Genomic DNA, 10,770 nt, shown 5'->3' on the forward strand with positions numbered 1-10,770 from the left:
AAAAAAAAAAAAAAAAAAAAAAAAAAAAAAAAAAGAGAGAGAGAAGATTTATTTTGGCTTATGGTTTCAGAGTTTCCAGTCCATGGTCAGGTATACCTGTTGCTTTTAGGTGTCTGGTGAAGGTACTCTACCACTGAGCTACACACCCAGTCCAATGTAGGGCTTCTTTGAGAGCAATCACTGGTCCCAGCTACGTGGCTGCTGAAGCAGGAGAAACAGGAGGATGGCAAGTTTAAGACCAGCCTGGGGAACATAGTGAGATCCTGTCTAAAAAATATGAATGAAGGCTGGGGTTGTAGCTCAGAGGTAGAGCACTTGCCTAGCACGTGTGAGGCACTGGGTTCGACTCTCAGCACCACATATAAATAAATAAGATAAAGGTCTGTTGACAATTAAAAATATTTTTTAAATGAAAAAATAAAAGACTAATCACTGGATTAGTCAAAGGGTGCTGCAAGCTTATATCATCAGTATGTTATCCAAGAAATAAATGTGTATGTGTCAAGAGTCTTTTTTCTAGAGCATCTTTGGATTTGGTCCTCATTCCATTTCTTCTAGTGTACTTTCCCTAATTTAGCCATGGATGGATCCATAGTAGGAGTCTGCCAACTACATACCCCAAGCCAGAGCTAGCTTTTTGGCTTGCTGCTTATTTTCATGAATAAAGTTTTACTGAAACACACAAATACACACTCAAGTGCCTGCTCATTGCCCATGAGGGTTTCTAGTCCTTATAGTGCTCATCCAAAAAATGATCCACAGATCATGCCAGACTGCTTTAATAATTGGCATCCTCCTCTAAAGTATCCATTTGATGAGGCCCACATTTTAATTTCTGCAGCAATAGGGTGAGCCATTTTTGAAACTATGGATACCCAAGGCAGCAAGAGAAAGTCTGAAGGTTGTGACCATGAATGTTGTGGTGGATAGACAGCATGTGCCTGTTTCCAGGAGTCTAGGGGATTTTCTATAATATATTAATACTCTAGGGACCTGAGATATGCTAGCCAATTAGCATGTTAGTGTTTGAAGCTAGTTTAGAGACAGTGTAATGTAGTGCAAAAGCCAGTCAGTGTTTTTCTCATGGTCTACATTATTGTTTAATACATTTTGAAATTCTGATCTACACAAATCATAGACTTGTTTCATTTTCTCTTTCTTTCCTTTGTAGAGCTGGGTTTTATTGTGTGTGTAGCCTCCTCCAAGGAGTCCCAAAATCAATATCGTCATTATTAGGGTACCCTGTGATAGTCAGTTTTCTGTTGTAGTGACAAAATACCTGAGGTAATTAACCTAAGAAGGAAAGGCTTATTTTGACTCGAGTTTTCAAAGATTGCTTGGCCCTGTTTCTTTGGGCTGTGGTGGTATGGTACGTGGCAGGGAGCATGTGGTAGAGGAAGATTGTTCACATTGTAGTGGCCAGAAAACAAAAAGAGAAAGGAGAACAGGGGAAGAGAGAGAAAAGAGGGTAACAATATCCCCTCCAAGGGCACACCACCAATGACCTAACTTCCTTCCACCACCTAAAGGTCCTACCACTACCTGATAGCACCACAGGCTGGTGACAAGTCTTTAGCATATGGGCCTTTGGGAGATGTTTGAGATCCAAACCATAACACTTCCCATATCAAAGCCACCTTGTAGACTTTAGGGTACCACCATCTTTAGCATGTTGATCTGTAACAGCACTTAAGAGGACATATATTGCTGCCGCTCTATAGTTATGCAATTGTGCTATGACATCCTGAGACTCTTTAGGAAGACCCAGGGTTAAACATTCAGATCCCCCCTTTTAAGAACTAGATTTTATATTTTAAATCAGTTTTAGGTTCACAGTAAAATTGAGCAGAAAGTACAGAGATTTCCCATATGCTGCCCTCTCTGTGTGAGTCAGATTTCCATAACTGTAGATAATTAACCTAGCTAGGAAAAAAAAAAAGGTTTATTTTGGCTCACAAGTTCAGAGGTTTCAGTTCCTGGTGTCTTGGCCCTGTCACTTTGGGTCTGTGGTGGCCAAAATCATGATAGGAATCCCTTCATGATGGCCAGGAAGCAGAGAGAGAAAGAGAGGAAGAGACTGGGGTTCCACTATCCCCCTTAAGGGCAAATCTTCATTCATAATCTAACTTCCTTCCATTAAACCCCGCCACAGATTCCACCACTCCCAATCAAGCCTTCAACACATGAGCCTTTGGGAGACATTCAAAGTCCAAACTATAGCAGCCTACCACTACATGCATAGCTTTTCCAACTACCAACATCTCCACGCAAGAACAGTACAGTTTGTTACATAAATGAAATTACTTTGACATATCATTATCACCTGGAGTCCACTGTTTATATTAAGGTTTACTCCTGATGTCCCTCCCTCCCTCCCTTCCTCCTCCTTCTCCACTAGTGATTGAACCCAGGGACACTCAGGAGTGTGCTCCATACCCAGCATGGAGTTGCACACTCTATAGAGTAATTTTATGTCCTAAATATCCACTGTATTCCACCTGTTCATTCTTCCTTCCTCCAACCTGGGGCCACCACTGATCTTTTTACTGTCTCCATGAGTTTGCCTTTTCTAGAAAGTTATAGAGTTGGTATCATACAACACGTAGCCTTTTCAGATTGGCTACTTTCATTTGGTATTATACATTTAAGTTTCCTCTGTGTCTTTTCATGGCTTTAGTACCTCATTTATTTTAGCATTGAATAATATTCCATGGTCTAGATATATTACAGTGATTTTATCCATTTATCTACTGAAGGAGACTTGGTTCCTTCCAAGTTTTGGTAATTATTAGTAAATCTGCTATAAACATCTTTATACAGGTTTTTTTTGTGTGTGAAAATAAATTTTCAACTCCTTTGAGTAAATTATCTGTTTGTGCTAACAGTCCCATTTTAAATTATTTTATTTTTTCCTTTTTGTATGTCTTATACATTTTTTATTGAAAGTCAGACATTGTTTAGTGATGAGGTGGTAAGGTATTCAAGAAGTGCACTAGAGTTCTATGATTATGTCTGTTTTTTAGGGAGCCTGTACTGCTGGGTGGTGACCTTCACAAGTGTGTCTCAGTTTTTAGGTGGGACAAGAAGGCTAAAGGGAATTGGGCTTTATTAAAACCTTCATTACTTTAGGCCTGATAAAACAGTTTCTCTGAGGGAGGTAGTATGAAGAACAAACTGCTTCGGATTTCAAAGTGAGTCCTTTTCTCCTTCTTCTGCTGGAAGAACAAAGGGTTTTTTTTTTTTTTCTTTTGATATTCAATGAAAACCTGGTAGAGCTCCTGGAGGTAAAAATTCACAAAGAATTGACTTCCTCTAAAACTAGATCCTCTGGAGGGCTTTTTTTTTTTTTTTTTTTCCCTTCTTCAGTACCAGAGATTGAACCCAGAGCCTCATGTATGTCAGGCAAATACTTTATCACTGGGCTACAGCTTTAGCCCTTTTTAAAATTTTATTTTGAGACAGGGTCTCACTAAATTGCCTAGTCTGGCCCCACACTTGTGATCAGATCATTCTACTTCAGCCTCCCATGTAGATGGGATTATAGGTGTGTACCATCATAGCTGACGGGAGTTTTTGGCTCTTAACTTGTCTACACTGAGGCTCTAACAATTAAAACTACAGTTTAGATTATCCTACCCTGGTACCAGTTCCCACAGAGGTTTCTGCTTATGGTTTACTTTGTGTTTCTTTGTATCTTCTTCTCTGTTTCTCTGGGGGAGGTGTTTGCCCAGTGACCTGAATTTTCCAGTGGATCTAGGAGGAATTATGTATTCTTAAAAATATTTTGTTGTCAATGGACCTTTATTTATATATTTGTACATGATGCTGAGAATCCAACCCAGTGCCTCACAGATGCTAGGCAAGTGCTCTACTACTGAGCCACAATCCCAGCCCTAGGAATTATGTTTTTAAAAATAATTTTTAGTTGTATATAAACACAATACCTTTATTTTATCTAATCTATCTATCTATTTATTTATTTTTCAGTTTTCGGCGGACACAACGTTTTTGTTTGGATGTGGTGCTGAGGATCGAACCTGGACCGCTTGAGCCATATCCCTAGCCCCTATTTATTTATTTTTAATGCAGTCCTTGAACCCAGTGCTTCACACATGCCAGGCAAGTGCTGTACCACTGAGTTACAACTCCAGCCCAAGAACTGTTGATTTATAATTTGTTCAGCATTTTATTTGATGTTATCATGGCGTGGTAATTTCCAACCTCCTCACATACTAGTTCAGGGTCACTTTTCATAATCATGTACCTCTAGTCACCAGGAATATTTTTTTCTATTACCCTGAGGACAAGGATGTTTGTTCAGACAGGTATGGGCAGCAGCAGCTACAGAGACATTCAAGGCCTGCTCTTTAGGAGAATGATTCTGCATGTTACATGGCTTTCTTTTCAAAATACTAATCCCTGCTATTCAAGATAGTCCTCTTGAATAAGAAGGGTCTTGTCAGGTCCTGCAAGCCTGTAATGCTAGCGGCTCAAGGGACTAAGGTAGGAGGATCACGAGTTCAAAGCTGGCCTCAGCAACAGTGAGGAGCTAAGCAACTCAGTGAGACTCTGTCTCTAAATAAAATACCAAATAGCGCTGGGGATGTGGCTCAGTGGTTAACTGCCCCTGAGTTCAATCTCTGGCACCAAAAAAAAAAAAAAGCTTTTTTTTTGTACTGGTGATTGAACTCAGGAGTGCATCACTACTGAGCCACATCCCCAACCCTATTTCGTATTTTTTTGTTTAAAGATAGGGTCTAACTAAATTGCTTAGGGCCTCACTAAGTTGGCGAGGCCGGCTTTGAACTCAAGATCCTCCTGTCTCAGCCTCCTGAACAAATGAGATTAGAGGTGTGTGCCTGGCATAAAATTGTTTTTTTTAATTTATTATTTATTTATTTATTTTTAATGTAAAGACTACTCCATGTAGAAACATTCCAAACATTCTGGCCAAACCTTTGTCCTAGAGCAGTGGTAAAAATGGAAATGGGGGCAGACCAAAATGAAGATTACAAGAAAGTTCAAACTCAAGGTCTAAAAGGGCACAGACAATTAGAAGGTCACAGATCAAACCAATAGAATTGGTACTTTTCCAATATCTGTTTTGCAATGATTTTTAAATTTTTTTAAAAATTTGTTCTTTTTAGTTATACATGACAGTAGAATGTATTTTGACATATAATACATACATAGAGGGTAACTTTCAATTCTTGTGGTTGAACATGATGTGGAGTTACACTGATTCAGCATTCATATATGAATATAGGAAAGTTATGTCCAATTCATTCTACTGTCTTTCCTAGTCCCATCCCCCATCCCTTCCCTTCATTCCCCTTTGTCTAATCCAGTGAACTTCTATTTTTCTCTTCCCTACCCCCCTTATTGTGTGTTAATATCTGCATATCAGAGAGAACATTTGGCCTTTGGTTTTTTGGTATTGGTTTTTTTCACTTAGTATGATAGTCTCCAGTTCACATAGATTTTTGACCAATAGCATTGGTACTCTTCCAAGACCTGATTAGCCTAGATATTAATCAATGTCCCTACCCAGTAGCTATATAAGTTCCTAGACTGGTACATTTAACTGGCAGCCTGCTATCAGGTCACCACTTGCCTTGTAGGAGTTCGATCCCTTTTTTTCCCTCCTCACTTAAATCCTACTCCTTTCACACTTGCCTTCTTTTGTCATCTGTGGATTTCTTTTCTAAAAAAATATTTATTGTTTAATTATAGGTGGACACAATGTCTTTATTTTACTTTATGTGGTGCTGAGGATTGAACCCAGTGCCTCACACATGCTAGGTGAGCACTCTACCTCTGAGCCATCACCCAAGCCCTCATCTGTGGATTTCATTCTTTGAATTTGTGAGACAAGAACCTAGAAAGAAAGAATATTTTACCTGAACTATTCAAGCTCTGAATCCCAAGGGAGAAAGTTCCCATTATTGCTGGTACTACAGGGACTACACAGAAACATCTGCACTCTAAGGCAGATACCTGGTACTACATATTTGTAGTGGTGAAGCTGAAACCTGTGGAGATTTTTGTCCTGATGTCCTAAGAGTAGATTTTACCAGAGACCCTAGAGATCCAGACATCCTGTAGAAGCAGCTGACAAAGATTTTCTCCCACCCTGTAGGTTCTCTCTTCACATTCTTCTTTCCTTTGCTGTGCAGAAGCTTTTTAGTTTAATGACATCCCACTTATTGATTCTTGGTTTTTATTTCTTGAGTTTTAGGGGTCTTATTGAGGAAATCAGTGCCTGTACCTAATTGATGGAGTTTTGACCCTATGTTTTCTTCTAGCAGTTGCAAGTTTTCTGGTCTAATTCCCAAGTTTTTTAATTCACTTTGATTTGACTTTTGTGCGGGGTGAGAGAGATCTAGAGAGAAATCTAGAGAGATAAGAGATCTAGATAGAGATCATTCTTCTACATGTGGCTATCCAGTTTTCCTAGAACCACTTGTTTAAAAGGCTGTCTTTTCCCCAGCAAATATTTTTGGCAACTTTGTCAACTATTAGATGGCTGAAAATATAAGGAGCTGTCTCTGTGTCTTCATGCCTATTTTCACGTCATGCCATTTTTGCTACTGTAGCTCTGTAGTACAATTTCACATCAAGCATTGTGATGCCCCCTGCATTCCTCTTTTTGCTCAGTATTGCTTTGGCTATTCTGGGTCTCTTATTCTTCCAAATGAATTTATAGATTGTTTTTCTTAGTTTTATGAAGAATTTCATTGGTATTTTGATTGGAAATGCATTGAATCAGTACATTGCTTTGACAATTTTGACAATATTAATTTTGACGATATTAATTCTGCCTATTCAAGAACATGGGAAGTCTTTCCATCTTCTAATGTCTTCTTCAATTTCTTTCTTCTGTGTTCTGTAATTTTCATTGTAGAGATCTTTCACCTCCTTGATTAGATTAATTCCCAAGTGTGTTTTTAGGTTATTGTGAATGGGATGTTTTTTCTAATTGTTTTCCTCAGCAGAATTATTCTTGGAATATAGGAAAGCTATTGATTTGTAGGTGTTTCTCTTGTATTCTACTACTTTGCTGAATTCATTTATCTAAAAGTCTAAAAGTTTTCTGGTGGAGTTTTTTTTTTTTGATGGGAGGAGGTCTTCTAGATATGGTATCATATCATCAGCAAACAGATAGTTTGACTTCTTCTTTTCCTATTTGTATCCCTTTAATTTCCTTCTCTTGCATGATTGCTCTGGTTAGTGTTTCACGAACCATATTGAATAAAAGTGATGAATAGAGATGCTCGTTTGTTCCTGATTTTAAAGGAAATGCTTTCAATCGTTCTCCTTTCAGTACGATGTTGGCTTTGGGATTGTCATAAATAGTGTTTATAATGTTGAATTAAGTTATTTCTATCTCTAGCTTCTCTAGTATTTTATTTTTTAATATTTATTTTTTTAGATTTAGGGGAACACAATATCTTTATTTTTGTATTTTTATATGGTACTGAGAATCGAACCTAGTGCCTCACACACGCTAGCGTGCTACCACTTGAGCCACATCCCCAGCCCCTCTAGTATTTTAAATATGAATGGGTGCTAGGTTTTATCAAAGGTTCTTTCTGTATCTATTGAAATAATCATGTGATTCTTGCTCTTAATTCTTTTAAGTGGTGAATTACATTTATCTATTTGTTTATTTGTTTATTTATTTATGTACAGGGATAGAATCCAGGGGCACTTAACCACTGAGTCACATCTTCAAACCTTTTTATTTTTTATTTTGAGTCAGGGTCTTACCAAGTTGCTCAGGGCCTTGCTAAGTTCTGAGGCTGGCTTTAAATTTGTGACTCTCCTGCCCCAGTTGCCTGAGTTGCTTTGATTACAGGTATATTCCACCATTCGTGTATGTTAAACCAATCTTGCATACCTGGGATGAAGCCCACTTGATTATGGTGTATTATATTTAAATTTTTTTTTCACTTTAAAAAAAATACATTTATTTTATTTGTTTATTTTTATTTGGTGCCGGGGATTGAACCCAATGCCTCATGTACACATGCTAGCTCTACCACTGAGCCACAACCCCAGCCCCCATGGTGTATTAGATTCTTGATATATTTTTGAATGTGTTTTACTTAGGTTTTATTAAGAATTTTTGCATCTATGTTCATTAGGGATATTGATCTGTTGTTTTCTTTCCTTGATGCATGTTTGTCTGGTTTGGATATCAGTGTTATACTAGCTTCATTGAATGTATTTGGAGCATTCCTTCACTTTAAATTTCATGGAATAATTTGAGAAAGACTGGTGTTAGTTCTTCCTTAAAGGTCTGATATAACTCAGCTAAGAATCCATCTGGTCCTGAGTTTTTCTTTGTTGGTAGGCTTTTAATTGCTGTTTAAATTTCATTACTTGATGTTAGTCTCTTTAGGTTTTCTATATCCTGGTTCAATTTGTCTAGGTCATATGTGTCTATCATTTTGTGATTGTCTTCTAGATTTTGTGGTTTATTGGAGTACAAATTTTCAAAATAGTTTCTAATGACCCTCTGGATTTCAGAAATGTCTGTGGTGATATCTCCTTTTTCATTTCTAATTTTGTTGATTTGGGTCTTTTCTTTTTCTTTTGGGCAGTTTGGCTAAGCATTTATCAATCTTATTTATATTTTTGAAGGTTCTGTCTTCAAAGGCTGAAGTTCTATTTTCTATGGAATCTAATCTGTTGGTGATGTTTTCAAATGAAATTTTTTTTTTTTTTTTTGGTACTGGGGATTTAACTCAGGCCTTTACCACTGAGCTATATTCTATCCTTTTTATTTTTATTTTTATGTTTTGAGACAGGGTCTTGCTAAGTTGCTTAGCACCTCGCTAAATTGCTGAGGCTGGCCTTGAACTTTCCATCCTCCTGCCTCAGCCTCCCAAGTTGCTGGGATTACAGAGATGTGCCACCACATCTGGCTCAAATAAAATTTTAATTTGATTCATTGTGTCTTTTAATTCTGGGAGTTGATTGCTTTCTTTTTAATATTTCTATTTCTTTATTGAAATAGTCTTTCATCTCTTGTATTTGTTCCCTTAATCCATTCCTTAGAACTTTAGTTCGTTGAACATTTTAAAAATCATTTTTTTAATAATCTTTTTCTGGAAATTTTTTGCCTTCCATATCTGTGGGATCCTTTGTTAAGGGATTGTAAATTTGGGGGGGGAATTTATTTGCCTACCTCATGTTTTTAGAGGACTTGTGCATCAATTGAGATGGATTCCCCTTTCTCTTTTATTTTCATGTCCTTTTGCATATAATAATTAATTTTTTGTTCTGAGACTTCTTTCTTATTTGTTTTTTTTTTTAATTTTTATTTTTGTATGGGGTACTCAACCACTCAACCCAGCCTATTTTGTTTATTTATTTATTTTTTTATTTGAGACAGGATCTCAATAAATTGCTCAGGGCCTCACTAAGTTGCTGAGGCTTGCTTTGGACTTGTAATCCTCCTGCCTCAGCCTCCTGAGCCGCTGGGATTATAAGCATGCACCAGCTTCTGTTTTTGATATATGAGTAGATGTTAAGGAATGAGATCTGAGGCCCTTTCTGGTTGTTCCTCCTTGGGGCCTGGTTGTTGGTTTGTGTTTTTTCTCTCCAATTCTATGAGTTAAAGTAATATTAAGGTTCAGTTAAAGTAATATTAAGGGATTAGATTATATGTGGGGTGAGATTTACTGCTGCTTTACTGAGTTGTGACTATTTCCTTTCTTTTAAATATTTTTTTTAGTTGTAGTTGGACACAATATCGTTATTTAATTTTATGTGGTGCTGAGGATTGAACCCAGTGCCTCACACGTGCGAGGCAGGCACTCTACCAATGAGCTACAGCCCCAGCCCCAGTTGTGACTATTTCTTACAGCAGGATTCTACTATCTGATCTTGAAGTGTCCCAATCACTTTCCAGCCCCTCTTAGAGGAAGGGGGAGCCAGGGATAACACTAATGTCAACAACAGATGCATAACCTTAAGAGAAATGTCTGGTGCCCATTTTGACATTTAAAATGCTAATTTCAACCTATAGAAATGGTAGGGGTAGCATTTAGCATCAGTATCAACAATAAAAAACTGAACTAGATCAGGTGTTTGACAGCAGGTATTTATTATGTTATACCTTGCGTTAATAATAACAACATGACGGGGATAGGAATTACATAAACTACATAGTTCTTTTATTTAGTGGGGTTACTGTTTTTTAATCTGTATGGGATTACTGTTTTTTAAGTAAGAGAAAATAGAGTAGGAAGGCAAAAGAAAGTTTGAAATAATTAAAAAGTGATCAGAGAAGACGCAGGAGATAGGTAGCAGATGTTGACAATAAATAAGGAATAAAAAATTAACAGAAAGTAATGAATAAAAGAAAGAGGATGAAGGAACAGGAAAATTTGGCTGTTAGTGGGGGAGGGGAATGAAGAAGGGGAGATAGGAGGGACAGGAGTCAATATGTGAAAAAACCTGCACATGTAAGATAAAAACAACTCAAACTCTCATATCATTATACTCCACCTAAATCAAATCAAGACTAGATTATAATCTGGGAATGGTGGCACATGCCTGTAATCCCAGCGACTCGGGAGGCTGAGGCAGGAGGATTAACAGTTTGAGACCAGCCTTAGCCTCAGAAAAGTAGTGAGGTCCTAGGCAACTTAGTGAAATACTGTCTCAAAATAAAAAATAAAAAGGACTAGGAATGTGGCTCAGTAGTTTAAATGCCCTTGGGTTCAGTCCCTTGTTAAAAAAAAAAAAAAAAAAAAAAAA

The sequence above is a fragment of the Marmota marmota genome, unplaced genomic scaffold, assembly GCF_001458135.2.
Source record: "Marmota marmota marmota unplaced genomic scaffold, marMar, whole genome shotgun sequence".
Taxonomy (NCBI): domain Eukaryota; kingdom Metazoa; phylum Chordata; class Mammalia; order Rodentia; family Sciuridae; genus Marmota; species Marmota marmota.